Raw genomic sequence first — 18,342 nt, 5'->3', positions numbered from 1 at the left:
TCTTCTCCCTGTCAATGATGTATCGCCTTTGAGCATGTGCCCACAAAAAGTTGACTTATTATCACACATGATTGTATAAGTAAGTGAAACTATTCAAACTACCCATTAGGCCAAAACAGTAACTATTACACAGGTATAAACTGTCCTTATAGATAGTTTTAACAGTATATAACATAAACAGATTATGGCTATATTCACATTCACAGGTAACTGTGCTGTTAGTGGCCATAAAATCAGGCGACCTTAGTATTGATCCCTGCTCACGGATGCTCATCAGATCATAAAATATCCAGATTGACCGGATGGACAGGACACAGGGCTGCTGTAATTGCATGATGGATAATTTATCCTATCAATTACAGATTGGGCCAACAGCAATAATGACAGTGTCCTGGTTGTCATGACAATCAGTGGCTTGGGGCAGAGGTAGGAGGCTGGGGTACACTACACCATGATACAGCAATCAGGACTAAAGACAGTCACGCTAACTCTCTAAGCACTACAGCCTCTGTTTGGTTACCATTGCCTCACTGTACTGACACCGCCTGATATCCATCACAGGCCCTGACCCATCCCTGTCCTTTGTCTGGCCTAGTGTGAGCTGTACTGCCCCTACTGGACCGCACAGCATCACACATGCCCTCTGAGGTCAGCCACTCGCATCATGGCTGTATTGGAGGCTTATTGAGGGGCAAAAATACTACATTGTTTGAAAATACTGAATAAATGTGTGATTTCCCAGGCTTCACATAGGCCCAAACTCCATTGACAGGCTCTTTGAGAAGGCCTGTCTCTCTAGGGTTGACCAGGCCTCTAGGTCTAAAGTTACTGTGGCTTGACATCCTATCTTTGCTGCACAACGCGCTGCCGAGGGTTCTATAGAAAAGCGCACCCCCACTTCAGATGGGTCATCCAGGCCAGGCTAGCAGAGTCATGGTGAGCAGCAGCCACAGGGATGGGAGACACAGATCAGACCAGATTAGCAGTGGGGGAGAGTGGAGAGGAATTGAGAGTTCTTAGTTCCACTCAATTGGTTTCCCCTTATTTACATTTTAGTCATTTAGCAGACGCTCTTATCCAGAGCGACTTACATGAGCAATTAGGGTTAAGTGCCTTGCTTAAGGGCACATCGACAGATTTTTCACCTAGTCGGCTCGGGGATTAGAACCAGCGACCTTTCGGTTACTGGCACAACGCTCTTACCCACTAAGCTACCTGCCGCTGGCAGACTGGGAGGATAATCAAGGGCCCCTCTCACCTAGTATGCTCGTTCATTTATTCGTACCCTTCCTGATAACCTCAATTTAATTCAGTCATTTTCTAATAACCGTCCTTGTGTAATAATCCAAGCATGCAAGTGAGGGTTTTAGTGCATAATGAAAATGTGTCCCATGCGTGTAGTTCGAGCTCACCTAAAATGATTTTATCTAAAGATCGTGTCACTGCACACTATGCACATCAGTCTCTATTGAGGTAGCCTTCATGTTATTGCTATAGCCCTTTCACTTCTAATTTAAAAGAATGACAGTTGTAGATCTTTTTAACACAGACTTGGTACGTTTCCCAACAGTGCTGTCGAGCTTTAGATAAGCTAATTTTGTTACATTTTAACTCCAGAGAGTGTAGTAAGTCATGCCATGTGTAACAGAGAAGCATTCAGCTTTGCAGGGCATGATATATAAAGAACGTAACTTGTGATAGTGTAATGACATTACAAATCCACCTGATGAATTTTCCCAAAAGTTTTGTTTGTGTTTTAGATTTTCTTCTTCCTGAGGCATGTAGACACTGTCGACTGACAGCCGTAAAAGGTTAGGTTCTCCGCCCCAAAGCTGACATTTCTTGTCACTTTTGCCCTTTGCAGTGAACGTGCGCTCTGACCTTAGGATTCCTCTCTCTGTCGGTGACTCCTCCCTGTAGCATTCCAACCCAAAGCTTCCACAATCCACTAGGTGCGTTTCTGAATAAATACATTCCAAACCAAAGCTTCCACAATCCACTAGGTGCGTTTCTGAATAAATACATTCCAAACCAAAGCTTCCACAATCCACTAGGTGCGTTTCTGAATAAATACATTCCAAACCAAAGCTTCCACAATCCACTAGGTGCGTTTCTGAATAAATACATTCCAAACCAAAGCTTCCTCAATCCACTAGGTGCGTTTTTGAATAAATACATTCCAAACCAAAGCTTCCACAATCCACTAGGTGCATTTCTGAATAAATACATTCCAAACCAAAGCTTCCACAATCCACTAGGTCCGTTTCTGAATAAATACATTCCAAACCAAAGCTTCCACAATCCACTAGGTGCGTTTCTGAATAAATACATTCCAAACCAAAGCTTCCACAATCCACTAGGTGCGTTTCTGAATAAATACATTCCAAACCAAAGCGCTTTTTTATTGTGCCGCCTGGGAAGTCCTGGATGGGGTGATTACTTTGTAGCTTCCAGGTTGCCTGCTCCTGTTTAGACAGCTAGAAGCTGAAAGAGCTAATACATTTACAGGCACTGGGACATAGAGACCAAACAGGACCAAATAGGACAATAAAATGGGTAGTTTCAACCAAAAATAGATATCAATTTGTTTTTTTTACAACAATGTGAGCATGGTTAATGAAATCACCACTGTTTGAATTGTTGTACTAGGAGAAGGGGATGCATGAAGTTACACAGTTGACAACCTAACCAAATGTCACTAAGGGTTACCAGACTTTTACCCAGGGCAGGCTAGATAGGCTACTTTCATTTTTACATCTTTGACATATGACACAGTAATCCTAGTGGAACCTTTCCAGGTCAGGACAAAAGTGCAAGTCCAGAAGTTATCCTTGGTATGCGAAAACATCAATGAGTACATGTCTGCATGATAAATCCACAGCCTAACATTCTTTCCTCTTAGCTCAGCTATGCTACAAGCTAGCATGGGCCACGAGACAAAGAAATGGAAACCGACAAACACGCAGATTAGATCAGGCCTCCACCTCAATGGCCCAATTCGGTCTGATATGAATGCGTGGATTTGTCCCGGACATTTCTCTAACTGTGTCAAAGAAAGGGAGAAAACATATGCACACTTAAGATAAAGATGCTTTTTATTGTCACATACACCAGATAGGTGCAGTGAAATGTGTTATTTTACAGGGTCAGCCATAGTAGTACGGCAACCCTGGAGCAAATTAGGGTTAAGTGCCTTGCTCAAGGGCACATCAACAGATTTTTCACCTTGTCGGCTTGGGTATTCGAACCAGCAACCTTTCGGTTACTGGCCCAACACTCTAACCGACAGGCTACCTGCCCCCTTGGTAATACTTTACATTAAAGTTGCTATTCTGTAATAATACCATAATTAGTAACAACAACAACAACATTAATACTGTAGTAATTACAGCATCACTCATATGTATAAGAGCATCTTAATGTAAAGTGTTACCCTCACCTGCGAGGATGTTTCTATAGGTAAAATATATCATTTGACAATCAGACAGAATGTAGCCGGTAATGAAGCCACCGCTGGGTTAGACAGACCCACCTCTGATTCCTGCCTGTAGTAATCTGGGGTGGATTGTCCAGTACCACTGCAGGATCCACACTCCTCTCTAATAACAAGAATAATCCTCGCTCTGCTCTTCCTCTTATCATTCCTATCATCAATATCTAGGAGATATGGTTAACTCTTCAGTGGCATCACAAGAGGCCTACGGGCTGATAATAATGTACAGAAATCGAATAGGCAGCCCAACACTGAGAGAAAGTAGCTCAGTGTTTACAATAATGTGAGGCAATGGGGTGGCCAGTGAGCAGCAGGTACATGTTCCTTTTCATGGATAGGCCTACAGACTGCACTTTGAAACACATGGCAGTGAAAGATATAATTGTCAATAACTGCCCTAAGCCGACAGCACATGTTGAAGATAAACTGCTTTCTGGCTACAGTGCAATATCTCAACTGCTGTGCAGTAGGCCTGAAGGTTGTTTTGGAGATTATATTCATTTAAATCATAGCAGATTAGACTCAACTCCACGATTTGTGATGGAGTTGAGCGTGCAACTAGTGTGGGCAGACGAGCTCCGTCATATAAAATGACGTTTTTATACAAAATTACCGATTTCAGCACCCAAAGAATAGCCCGCAATTAAACACAAGATTGTTCTTGTTTTTTTATAAAAACCAACACTAGTCGCCACTCAACTCCATCATAAATCGTTGAGTTTAATCCGCTAACTATATCAGAGCATAACACGTAGCCTAGGCCAGCCTTATAGGAAAGTAAAACTACATTTTACTTAGGCTGTACAGTCAAAACTGAAAATGGTCACATCGAAATGATCCAAATGTTACAATGTTGCAGTGTATTCAAAGTTCACATTTGTCAACAGTCGGATACAAAGAAGCTCTGCGGGAGATCCCGACTGAGCTGAAGCCCCCCGAAAAAGAAAAACACTACCATACCATGGGGAATTGAATTGCACTTTATAAAGGCTTATACGAATAGGAACCATGTGCGCAGTTGCTTAGCCCTAATTGAATGACGTTATGGCCACACACACACAAACGTGCATAACTTTGCGTACAGCCATAACTCCTGCGCTGTGACACTCGGGTGTGACACTGCGACTTCAGCCATGCACTTCTTGCTATGATGTGTACCGTGCGTATTTCTCATCCAAAATCCACCGTCCCTTCTTCACTGATAAATCAACAAACCGTATCAGAACAACATGATAACCACAACCCGAGGTACGTAGATGAGTTGCCCAATAAAAGGCTGTGTTTATTTTTGAGTTGACTCACCGTTTGCTGAATATTTTTGACAGTTTGTCGGGAGTCTCGGAGTGTAGCTGCCACCAAGATGAAGATCCGCCCTCCCGTACTGCACTTCAATGACCGCAGGGTAACATTAACGCCCACAGACAGTTTCCTCCAATCAAAATCCAAAAATACCAGCTGACTGCAATTTCATCCAATGATAATGGGGAAAAAACATTTTGACAGACGCTACTTCCAATCATAACTTCGTATTTTACAAGGAACGCCCTGACGGTTTCCTTCGGCGCTGTTATGTACTTTTGATAGACAACCGGAACGTACAATGAGTAAGTTTGACTCCTTTTACGGGACAGTATGGGCCCAATCATTGTAAGGAACACTGGCTGAAAACGGCAACCCATAAGAACAGCCATTGAAGAATATCACGCAACCCGACTAAAACGTCAGAATGTCGCTGGCGGATAGTCTCCCTGGCTAGATCATATATCAATGCTATTGGGCGCGTTGGAGCAGATCACTTTTATCAAGACGGTGGTCACGCCTTTCAAATTGTGTTGCATTATGGAGATAAAAAAATGTCTGACTTGCGCCTACATTCACTTTACAACAACCCTATGATCAAAGGTCATGAAGTTTCAACTGCAGTCAACCGCAATTTTCTGTAGTTGCTCCCTACCAGCTGCAACTTGCAGCCATCGCCTGCATTGTGGGAGGCACTAATTGTCAACCAATCATTAGTGTTTTTGTTTGACTGACGCGAACGGGACCAAAGACGTTACTGAAACAGGAAGCAACTTTGCCGCAATTATGTGTAGTGTACAAATGAATGTAATATTTGAGTCTCTCTCTCCCCAATTAATAGTACAATGTCAGCCTACGCACATACATTTACAGTGTGTGATATGGAGGTTGGAGACATGTTTATTTCGACATTTCAAAAAAAAACTTTTATAAACAATGGCAACACTGCCATGTTGCATTGAGCCTTCCTGTTGGAAAACCAAATCAGTGTCCGACTTTCGGCTGTCGCAGATGCACCTCCCCGACTTCACTCCTCGACTTTCGTCTGCAGTTTGTTGCTTCAGCCTTACCACTCAAACAAGCCAATTGTGTGGTGTGACGATGCAAGTTTTAAATTCGAATACATAAAAAAGTTAATTATTCATTAGGCCTATGGGCTTGCTAGGCTATAGCATAGGGCCTAGGCCTAATCTTATTATTCGACTTAATGAGCAGTGTTGGCTGTTGAAATTGCTAAATCATAATATCCTTTATAAACTGTATACATGTTGTAAATGGCAGTTATTGCTATAGAATATGCTTAATATCTCATCCAAAAAGGCATAGAAAATTACCATAACTTACATAAACTTACCCTGACACTAAGTTACTGCATTACTTTGTAACAGAACGTAATGTTTCAGTTTTGAACTGTAACCATTAACATTATAACACCTGGTTTGGAAACTATTTCAGTGACTATTTCAACACTTTGCGTTAAATTATACAATGTCGCCATCGCATGGCCAAAAGCTCACCTTTCAGTGGTGGACGCATAGAGATAGATAGAGGACTCTAGTGCCCAAAATCTTGTTTTAGCATGGGCAGCGCCATTGAAGACTTTCACAATTTTGAAGTAGTCAACTGGGTGGAACTTCCTATGGGTTTGGGAAGGATCACATAATTCCATTCAGGTCATCAGGAGGGATCAGCCAATTAATTATAATCGTTAGCAAACGTTCTAGAAGTGCAGGTGGCAGAAAATCACCAACCTTTTCAAACAACACACTCCAGGTGGCAGTATGCACCCTTTTGGTTTGTTTACCAACTCATAGAAGTAGTAGCTGAAGAAAATTGACTACTTCAAAATGGAGATGGCCTCAATGGCACAACATAGTTTCTAAACCCAGAGAACCAAAGCTTTGCGAAGCAGACTGGACAGACCAAACAGGGGTTTGGGGTTTGGGAAGTAAATGGGAGAAGTGAAAAATTATTCCTTACTTGTTCATTTTCTTGAAATCTAAAGGCACAACATAGATTTGAGCAGTGATGTAAAGTACTTAAGTAAAAATACTTGAAAGTACTACTTAAGTAGTTTTTTTTAGGTATCTGTACTTTACTTTAATATTTATATTTTTGACAACTTTATACTTTTACTTCACTACATTCCTAATGAAAATGATGTACTTTTTACTCCATACATTTTTCCTGACACCCAAAAGTGCTCGCTACATTTTAGATGCTTAGCAGGACAGGAAAATTGTCTAATTCACACACTTATCAAGAGAATATCCCTGGTCATCCCTACTGCCTCTGATCTGGCAGACTCACTAAACACATGCTTCGTTTGTAAATTATGTCTGAGGGTTGGAGCGTGCACCTGGCTAACCATAAATAAATAAAAAACAAGAAAATGGTGCCGTCTGGTTTGCTTAATATAAGGAATTTGAAATGATTTATACTTTTACTTTTACATTTGATACTTAAGTATATTTTAGCAATTACGTTTACTTTTGATACTTAAGTATATTTAAAACCAAATACATTTAGACTTTTACTCAAGTAGGATTTTACTGGGTGACTTTCACTTTTACTTGAGTAAGGAATCTTTACTTTTACTCAAGTATGACGATTGGGTACTTTTTCCACGACTGGATTTGAGCCAATGTCTTAAGTAGCTGAACATGTTATTACTCCAACCTCGTGAAAGTAACAAACTTGAATCTCATCAAAAACAACTTTAAATCGCAGTTTAGCACAAGACAACCATTAGACCCGATTATGTGTTTCTGCGCATGAGCTTAGCCAGCCAACGTCGCCATGACATCGCTAGAAGAGTGATCAGGGATTTCTTTTGGAGAAGCAGTTTCTAGGAATCTTCATACTGTAGCATACTATCTTTGATGGCACTTCCCATGCTCTCAAAGAAGCCATAACGGGACAGATACAATGTTGCGTCTTCTAACTATCTCTATGGGTGGTTCCAACTCCAGTATTCTAACTAAGGTCATGCTGGCCTGGTCCAATCAAAATGCTATGTAGGCATTATGATATCAGAAATACATTTTGTATTTCAAGGCAATGAGCGCGTTTGAGCGGATCACTTTTGTCAAGTCGATGGTCACCGTCTTTCAAAGGTGTGGCATTAGGGGGATAAAAATTGTCCGACTTGTGCCTACACGTCGACTGCATGAACTTTACAAAAATCATGTGATCAAAGGTCATGACGTTTTGACTGCAGTCGACTGCAAGTTTTTGCAGTTGGTCTTCACTAACTTCATCCTGCAGCCATCACCTGCATTGTGGGAGGCTCTATTGTCAACCAATCAATAGGTTGTTTTTCTTTGACCCACGCAAACGTGACCGAAGACGTGACTGAAACAGGAACCAACTTTGCTGCAAATCATGTATACAGTGGAATGTGATATTTTAGGATTTCTCTCTCACCAATTGATTTCACAATGTACACTTTATATTTTCAGTTTGTGAGAGTGTGATATGGGGGATGGAAATATCTTTATTTCAACATGATAAAGAACAACTTTTATCATCAATGGCAACACTGCCATGTTGCACTGAGCGTTGCTGTTGGAAAACCACATCAGTGTCCGACTTTCGGCTGTCGCAGATGCACCTCCCCCCGACTTAACTCCTCGACTTTCATCTACAGTTGGTTGCTTTCGCCTTACCACTCAAACGAGCCCATTCGTTTAAGAATGCCCAGAATATACAGTAGATAAGCACATGGTGAAATATACCTTTCCTATATTGAAGCCTATTAACTATATTTTAGAATAGGCTTCAAACAAAGGGTTTCAACTTGTTTCCCATTAATCCAATTGATCCAATAATGAACAACTTAATTGAAGATAGATTCTCTATCGCAGTTCCAGGGTTGGATAATGAAGGTCCCTGCCCAGGCGTTGCTGATGCATGCCAGATCTTACAACGGCTGGATAGGTATTTTACCTTTCAGCTAACCACATTATATGTTATAGCAATCTGGTGCCTGATGTCACAGCCGATGATGTGGCATGCAACCATTGGTTGATGCGTGCAACATCTGAGCGACCGTTGATTGTAATCCAGATAATGGATAGATTCAGGCCTTGTTCGTTTGCTCAGATGGTTCATTGCGCAGTCACAGTTGCCCCTCCCTCACATGCCTGCCTCACATAAGACAACTTTAGAGATTCCAGTTTTTCTACAGTCAAAAGACTACAATAGCCACAAGGCTGTTGACAACCAAACCAGTCACGACTGCAGTTGTTTAACATAGCAGTCAATCTATTTCCTGTAGTCTCAAAATGATTAAACATTTTGTTTCATGTAATAAAGTTTTAATAATAAAGATTTCTACTTCAAATGGAGCACACTGTTAATAACATGTATCAAATCATATGAAATAATGTCATTAAAATAAGTTGACTCACCCACATACACTACATAACAAAAGTAAGTGGACATCTGTCACGAGGGGGGCTGCAAAAATTATTTGTTTGCAAGGTGGCTATCCATGACATACTCTACATGACCAAAAATATGTGGACACTTACTCGTTGAACATCTCATTCCAAAATCATGGGCATTAATATGGAATTGGTCCCCCCTTTTCTGCTATAACAAACTCCACTCTTCTGGTAAGGCTTTCCACTAGATGTTGGGACATTGCTGCGGGGACTTGCTTCCATTCAACCACAAGAACATTAGTGAGGTCGGGCACTGATGTTGGGTGATTAGGCCTGGCTCGCAGTCAGCGTTCCAATTCATCCCAACTGTGTTCGATGGGGTTGAGGTCATGGCTCTGTGCATGCCTGTCAAGTTATTCCACACTGATCTCGACAAACCATTTCTGTATGGACCTCACTTTGTGCACGGGGGCATTGTCATGCTGAAACAGGAAAGGGCCTTCCCCAAACTGTTGCCACAAAGTTGGAAGCACAGAATCGTCTAGAATGTCATTGTATGCTGTAGGGTTAAGATTTCCCTTCACTGGTACTAAGGGGCCTAGCCCGAACCATGAAAAACAGCCCCAGACCATTATTCCTCCTTCACCAATCTTTACAGTTGGCACTATGCATTGGGGCAGGTAGCGTTCTCCTGGCATCCGCCAAACCCAGATTCGTCCATCGGACTGCCAGATGGTGAAACGTGATTCATCACTCCAGAGAATGCATTTCCACTGCTACAGAGTCCAATGGCGGTGAGCGTTACATCACTCCAGCTGACGCTTGGCGTTGCGCATGGTGATCTTAGGCTTGTATGTGGCTGTTCGGCCTTGGAAACCCATTTCATGAAGCTCCCGACAAACAGTTCTTATGATGACGTTGCTTCCAGAGGCAGTTTGGAACTCTGTAGGAAGTGTTGCAACCGAGGACAGACGATTTTTATGTGCTAGGCGCTTCAGAAATCTGACCAACTGACTTGTAGGAAAGGTGGCATCCTATGATGGTGTGATGTTGAAAGTCACTGAGCTCTTAAGTAAGGTCATTCTACTGCCAATGTTTGTCTATGGAAATTGCATGGCTGTGTGGTTTGATTTTATACACCTGTCAGCAACGGGATGGCTGAAATAGCTGAATCCACTAATTTGAAGAGGTGTCCACATAATTTTGTATATATAGTGTAAGTATACCAGGATGTACATGTATCAACTTTGAGATGGTGCTGCAGTGGATAGCAGCCGTTTTACGGGCTCCTGACCAATTCTGCTCTTTTGTGTGTTTTTTTACGCTGATTGTAACTTTTTTTGTACATAATGTCTCCCCCATCATTTCCTATAACCGAAAACAGCTTCTTGAGATCAGAATAGCGATCACTAACCTTGATGTGGATGGTCATTTCTACTTCAACGAGTCGGCAGCTCTGGACGTTCTGCCTACTCCAGACCAGGCCCTAATCCCCGGGATATCATGACTCAGGATGAGACCCAGATGCAGACACGTGAGGCAGATGGTTCAAGTCTCAGAGATTTATTGAATATACAGTTGTGAATGGTCCTGGCCCACCAAAAAAAGGCTAGCTAGCTAAAATCATCCCATTTACTAAATTAGCCATGGATGGAGATAGGGATTTGGACTTGTGGTTTTACTTAATTCTCCGGACTGGCCAATGATTATAACGGCGATTCTAATCCAACCATAAATGTATACATTGTTCCCCTGGCCTGAGAGGATGGAAGTTCAACATGTAGCTAGATGTGTTTATTTTTCTCTCTGCATTGTTCAGAAGGGCCCTTAAGTAAGCATTTCACTGTTGGTCTACCACGCATGTGACAAATACAATTAGATTTGATACATGGTTTTCTTTGTTTGGGCTAATGGCTTCTACCTGAGCACATGGCACTTGTCTGCAATTCACACCTCTCATATAGATCAGTGTTTACATTTTAGTTATTCAGCAGATGCTCTTATCCAGAGCGATTTACAGTAGGAACTGCATACATTTTCATACTTCTTTTTTCTCCATACTGGTCCCCCATGGGAATCAAACCCACAACCCTGGCGTTGCAAGCACCATGCAAGCACCATTGAGCTACACGGGACAGTGTTCAGCCCCTCTTTCCCACCAAACATTCCGTTGTTCTTTGAGCAGCGTCATTTTTAGGAAGAGCTGGGACAGTTTTTTCGTTGATGAACCCGGTGTGAACTGGCAGGAATTTGCCCATTGGTTGTTGCATCGCCTCGCCGGAGAAGAGGAACACACACTCAATCTCCGATCTGGTCCTAGTTACAATTGGAGCTAGACAATGATTCCAAAGGTGATAATGATGGAAAATGTAAACTAAAGAATTGTAGGAAAAGTATTCAATTAAATGGTACAAATCAAATAGACAGTAGAAAATAATAGGATATACACAGTTGGAAACTGTAACTCTACCTGGTGTCAGCCAGTTCCACCTTAATTAGTGACTAGGGCCATGTTGCCATTAACCCCTTATGCTACCCTGCTGGTGCACTACAGGTAACCGCCAGGTGTCACAATAAACAAATAAAAAAGGGGTTTCTATAAACATTAGCATATACATTATTTCAAATAATAGTTTCTTTACATTTAATACATAATTCTTATACATTCCTTAATATAATTTCAACTGTTTATTTTATATATCAAAATGGCTCTGACAATACCATTGATCTTGTACTTTTGTTAGCGAATGTTCTCGATAGCATGTCCATTGACCACATTAATTGTGAGAGGACGGTGGAATACTCCAGCATGGGTGAGACATAACATCTATAAAGAAAAATCTATAAAGCTCCAGACATACATAGCAGACACCCAGTTTGTTTTCAAAGAGATTTATTGAAATAAATATTTGAAATGTTATATAAAGTCAACCATGTATAACGCTATCACACAATCAAGACCTGGAGCTGCTTCTGTCTTCTAGCTTGCTGTAGTGTCTGATATGAACAGGGTGGCATAGGCTATGCACTTCAACATGGTCAGGCCAGAATTATTATTCATATTCCCTAGTCTGAAAGCAAACTGTGGCAGAGCTGGCCATAACCCTGCACATACATCCTCCATAATGTTACAGTATCTTGTAACTTTTCAGTGTCCCTTTCTCCCATAACCTGGAAGTACAGTATATGTTACTCTCCCATGACCCAGAAGTATACAGTGTATCACTCTACACAACCGCAAGCACACAGCCAAATATCAGCTGCCTTCCTTGCACATACAGTGGCTTGCGAAAGTATTCACCCCCCATGGCATTTTTCCTATTTTGTTGCCTTACAACCTGGAATTAAAATGGATTTTTTGGGGGGTTTGTATCATTTGATTTACACAACATGCCTACCACTTTGAAGATGCAAAATATTTTTTTGTGAAACAAACAAGAAATAAGACAAAAAAAACTGAAAACTTGAGCGTGCATAACTATTCACCCCTCCAATGTCAATACTTTGTGGAGCCACGTTTTGCAGCAATTACAGCTGCAAGTCTCTTGGGGTATTTTATTGCATGACATAAGTATTTGATCACCTACCAACCAGTAAGAATTCCAGCTCTCACAGACCTGTTAGTTTTTCTTTAAGAAGCCCTCCTGTTCTCCACTCATTACCTGTATTAACTGCACCTGTTTGAACTCGTTACCTGTAGAAAAGACACCTGTCCACACACTCAATCAAACAGACTCCAACCTCTCCACAATGGCCAAGACCAGAGAGCTGTGTAAGGACATCAGGGATAAAATTGTAGACCTGCACAAGGCTGGGATGGGCTACAGAACAATAGGCAAGCAGCTTGGTGAGAAGGCAACAACTGTTGGCGCAATTATTAGAAAATGGAAGAAGTTCAAGATGACGGTCAATCACCCTCGGTCTGGGGCTCCATGCAAGATCTCACCTCGTGGGGCATCAATGATCATGAGGAAGGTGAGGGATCAGCCCAGAACTACACGGCAGGACCTGGTCAATGACCTGAAGAGAGCTGGGACCACAGTCTCAAAGAAAACCATTAGTAACACACTACGCCTTCATGGATTAAAATCCTGCAGCGCACGCAAGGTCCCCCTGCTCAAGCCAGCGCATGTCCAGGCCCGTCTGAAGTTAGCCAATGACCATCTGGATGATCCAGAGGAGGAATGGGAGAAGGTCATGTGGTCTGATGAGACAAAAATAGAGCTTTTTGGTCTAAACTCCACTCGCCGTGTTTGGAGGAAGAAGAAGGATGAGTACAACCCCAAGAACACCATCCCAACCGTGAAGCATGGAGGTGGAAACATCATTCTTTGGGGATGCTTTTCTGCAAAGGGGACAGGACGACTGCACCGTATTGAGGGGAGGATGGATGGGGCCATGTATCGCGAGATCTTGGCCAACAACCTCCTTCCCTCAGTAAGAGCATTGAAGATGGGTTGTGGCTGGGTCTTCCAGCATGACAACGACCCGAAACACACAGCCAGGGCAACTAAGGATTGGCTCCGTAAGAAGCATCTCAAGGTCCTGGAGTGGCCTAGCCAGTCTCCAGACCTGAACCCAATAGAACATCTTTGGAGGGAGCTGAAAGTCCGTATTGCCCAGCGACAGCCCCGAAACCTGAAGGATCTGGAGAAGGTCTGTATGGTGGAGTGGGCCAAAATCCCTGCTGCAGTGTGTGCAAACCTGGTCAAGACCTACAGGAAACGTATGATCTCTGTAATTGCAAACAAAGGTTTCTGTACCAAATATTAAGTTCTCCTTTTTGATGTATCAAATACTTATGTCATGCAATAAAATGCAAATTAATTACTTAAAAATCATACAATGTGATTTTCTGGATTTTTGTTTTAGATTCTGTCTCTCACAGTTGAAGTGTACCTATGATAAAAATGACAGACCTCTACATGCTTTGTAAGTAGGAAAACCTGCAAAATCGGCAGTGTATCAAATACTTGTTCTCCCCACTGTATACTGAGATCATGTGACACTTAGATTGCACACAGGTGGACTTTATTTAACTAATATGTGACTTCTGAAGGTAATTGGTTGGACCATTTAGGGGCTTCATAGCAAAGGGGGTGAATACATATGCACGCACCACTTTTCCGTTATTCATTTTTTTGAATTCTTTGAAACCAGTTATTTTTTTCATTTCACATCACCAATTTGGACTATTTTGTGTATGTCCATTACATGAAATCCAAATAAAAATCCATTTAAATTACAGGTTGTAATGCAACAAAATAGGAAAAACGCCAAGGGGGATGAATCCTTTTGCAAGGCACTGTAAACCCTCTCATTTCTGAAAAGATTCTTAGTGCAGCATGCAAATAAAATGTGCATAATATTAAAGTCGTCTTGTTCATCATCATTATACTCCTCATCATCATCATAATTATTATTAACAATATCTTTCACATCTTTATTCACATGATTATTTTTTTAAATGTTGAACAGACTTTATGTTGTTTCCTCTACAGTTTTTCTGCATTTCAAAGCATGCCAAAGAAATGTCAGTTTCTGCATAGTGCTGGATATATGAGTGCCAAGAATGTATTCCTTTACGAGACATTCTTATGTACAGGAGGGAGGCGGGAAAGAGCAATCCAGTGTAAACTTTACCAAAAACCCCACTGCTCAAAATATCTACAAATTCGGGACCTGTGCCAATGATGCAGCATAATATTTATATAATATACTATAAAGTTGAAAAGAGCTGAAACGTGCTCTGCCAAATGTGAGAGGTGCGAGAGGCATGTGTAACAGACGTGTGTGTGTGTAGGCAGAGAGGAGGCGAAGCGAGAGGGTTTACTCCATCCAAAATATGTCCAAGAAAATAAGACCAAGATGTCAGGAATTTTTGTATGGAGGTCAATGAGTGTTGAATTTGGTCAATAAAAAATTGAATAGCTTATTTGCTACGTGAGGCTTAATTGATCGAATAGAAGTTTCGTAATTGGTAGTTTGTTTTACGAATGCACTGATATAAAACAACCATCAATGTTGTTCTTGTTGTTCACACGCGTATCTGCCCTCTCATTGGCTAGAATGGTCCCACCTGATCTCACCTCCTCCCGCCTGCCTTCCATCTTTGAGGACATGTATTTCCATTATTACAGCGGTCACTCGACTATCTTGTCAATATAGTAGCTCATCTTTGGTGTAGGTTGCTAAAATGTGAGACCCATTGACTAAGCCACCATGACACATCCCAGTGGGTGGACAGGTTTCACGAGAAGCTAATTACTTTTCCTTGTTTGAGCTTTCTATGACAACTTTACATACAGTACAGTATTTCTTTATATACTGTAGCTATGTTTTAAGATAGATAACTTAATATATCTACATCTAAACCCGGTCAGTCTACATTAGGATGGTGATTTTGAAGAATGCAAAAAGGAAATTGCATTCTAAAATGTTGGGAATATCCTTCAAGACCGAGATTAGGTGACTAAAAACTATTTTAGATGGTATATAGACATTACACAGTTCTGTGATGATTGAGGACCCAAATATAAACAAAAACACATCATGTGAAGTGACAGACTACGGATATAGGAAAGGCTCTACAGTATAACATCCTATAGTGTGGGTCGTCTATGTTCTGGGAGGGATGGCTGTAAAACTGTACAAAATGAGACTTTTCACTATCTAAGGAGGCCATTTAAACTGCCCAAAGTTAAAAACAGAGTAGAAGAGACGAAACCAAGAGACCTCTTTTCAACTGATCTTATTTACTGTATCCAGTTCCATCACTGCACTGAACATCTTCAAGGGTTGTAACAGTGACACAACAAGAGCCCAAAAATGACAACAACAATTGTTTAAGAAATTGTAGATATTGGCCTACAGTAGTTTTTTGTTGTCGTCGGGCTTTTGTTGTGTCACTGTTACAACCCTTGAAGATGTTCAGTGCAGTGATGGAACTGGATACAGTAAATACGCTCAGTTGAAAAGAGGTCTCTTTTGGTTTGGTGTCTACTCTGCTTTGAACTTCGGGCAGCTTAAATGGCCTCCTTAGATCAAAAACCATCTCTTATCACTTTTCCCTTTCCATTCAATTCAAGGCAGAATACAGTAATTGCTTCCCTTCAGTTGCTTTGGGTCAACACTAAAATGCACTATCCCAAAGCACAACTCAGGCATTATCGCTCTTCCAATTCACTATCACAGGTTTTGCTGCACTTTGTACATGTAAAGACATTACTAACAGTGATTAACAGTGAACAGGGCCCCGTGTAGCTCAGTTGGTAGAGCATGGCGCTTGCAACGCCAGGGTTGTGGGTTCGATTCCCACGGGGGGCCAGTATGAAAAAATAAATAAATGTATGCACTTACTAACTGTAAGTCGCTCTGGATAAGAGCGTCTGCTAAATGACAAAAATGTGCAACAGTAGGCCTAATAGCGTGTGTCTTTACCATTCATTACCCATCACTTCAGTTGGAGGCGCAACTGTTGATAAAAACACTGTTTTGCTGCTTCTACTCTTCCCTGCATACAGATACAATGTGTTTGCACCGTGCATGATACACACTACACACAAACAAACACTACTCACCGCTTTGCGACTCACTTTAACTCTCACTGTTTAAATCTTACTCTGGGAGCTAATAGCTCTCCACCCCTGCTCAGATCACATCTGATGATAATATTAGCCTACTTCCCACTGGGCACACACTGGTTGAAACAACGTTGTTTCCAAGTCATTTCAATTAAATTACATTGAACCAACGTGGAATAGATGTTGAATTAATATCTGTGCCCAGTGGGTGGACACTGACATTGGCGCTAACATCTCTGGTCATGATTGATGAAGATTAAATTATAATTATAATTATAATTATAATAAAGTGCAACTCCTGTCAAACAGTCATATTACTCAAGAAACATCTATAATGGTTGTACTGACATAACATTTGTTAAAACAAACACAAAAACGTGGGGAGGTAGAGTACCTGTCCACATTTACAAAACAATATTATTTCACTCCCTCAACAAAATAAGCTTAAACTGTACATCTTCTTTCTGCAAAATGAGAAATCATATTTGGTACAATCTACAAAGAACATAAAACTCTTAAAACCAATAAATAAAAAAGAAGCTCAGACCAGCAAGCGGTTAAATACAATCTTCAGGTTCCCTGCGTATCACTGGCTGCCATTGCACCTTGTGTCATCAACTATCATGTACAGAGACTCTCCCCAGAGAAAGGACAGGTGGAGGAAGGGAGTGAGACAGGACCCCTGTAGTAGTACAGTAACATGGGGAGATGATGGAGGATCTACGTTATAACGTGTGTGGAGTGTGTTCTCTCCTGGGGCTGCGTATTGCTGTGTAGTCAGTTCCTTGGACGGGTAAAGGTAGGTCATTTCTTCTTCAAGTGTTATAGGGGGAAACTAAGCCATGCTTTGTGAACTACCGACAAAACTAGGGCAAAAAGCTTTGGACCTGAATATGATATTATCAACACAGATATAGGATACAACACTCTCCTCTCTCGCCAGTGTTTGCATATTGAACTGTACAAAGACTCCCACTCTCTAGCAATCTGTACAAGGTTCTGATAGGGATTTGATATGTTCATCAAAGAATTCATGGCTTTTAAACCCTTCCTCCAACCCCACCCCTGATGTGAAAACCAGCCAATCCAGTATGCTCTTGGGGCCTTGGCTCTGCCTCCGGGGGTACAGACCTTAGGGGAAAGGGGCCAATGACGGGACAGGACACCAGAGTTTCTGTTAGGCCAGCTAACACTACAGTCCATCAACCAACCAGTTTTCGGAAGCGTCACGGACATGTTAGATAGAATGTCTGTAATTTTCAGTGCAAGACATAATGGCTACTTGTATAATTATTATCGTAATTTTTTTCTTCCCATTATGGTAATCCAATTCTGGATACAGCAGTAAAGGGACGTTTCTAAACAGAAGCAGTCATGTGAGCGTGCGTTCTGTAGTCATCTCTGTAGGCCAGAGTGGACCGGACTGAGTTCAGGAGGGTTGTGCTCCTCTCTCTCTCTCTCTCTCTCTCTCTCTCTCTCTCTCTCTCTCTCTCTCTCTCTCTCTCTCTCTCTCTCTCTCTCTCTCTCTCTCTCTCTCTCTCTCTCTCTCTCTCTCTCTCTCTCTCTCTCTCTCTCTCTC

General features: G+C 41.6%; 1 protein-coding gene across 7 annotated transcripts in view; it reads right to left on the bottom strand.

Annotated features, from left to right (window-relative positions):
* LOC121569141 (microtubule-associated protein 4) overlaps positions 1-5,003 on the bottom strand; it is a 143,914-nt gene extending 138,911 nt beyond the window's left edge. For 2 of the 7 annotated variants that reach the window (XM_041879814.2, XM_041879816.2), the window contains exon 1: positions 4,796-4,971. The gene's annotated coding sequence lies outside the window, so the exon portion shown is untranslated. Of the gene's footprint in view, positions 1-4,795 lie in introns of all 7 variants that reach the window. The other 5 variants (XM_041879815.2, XM_041879813.2, XM_041879817.2 and 2 more) reach the window with 4 other exon arrangements.
* Positions 5,004-18,342: the final 13,339 nt, after the last annotated feature.

Source organism: Coregonus clupeaformis, chromosome 7 (genome assembly GCF_020615455.1).
Source record: "Coregonus clupeaformis isolate EN_2021a chromosome 7, ASM2061545v1, whole genome shotgun sequence".
Lineage (NCBI taxonomy): Eukaryota > Metazoa > Chordata > Actinopteri > Salmoniformes > Salmonidae > Coregonus > Coregonus clupeaformis.
Note: the sequence above shows the minus strand (reverse complement) of the source record. Positions and strands in the feature narration are given on the sequence as shown.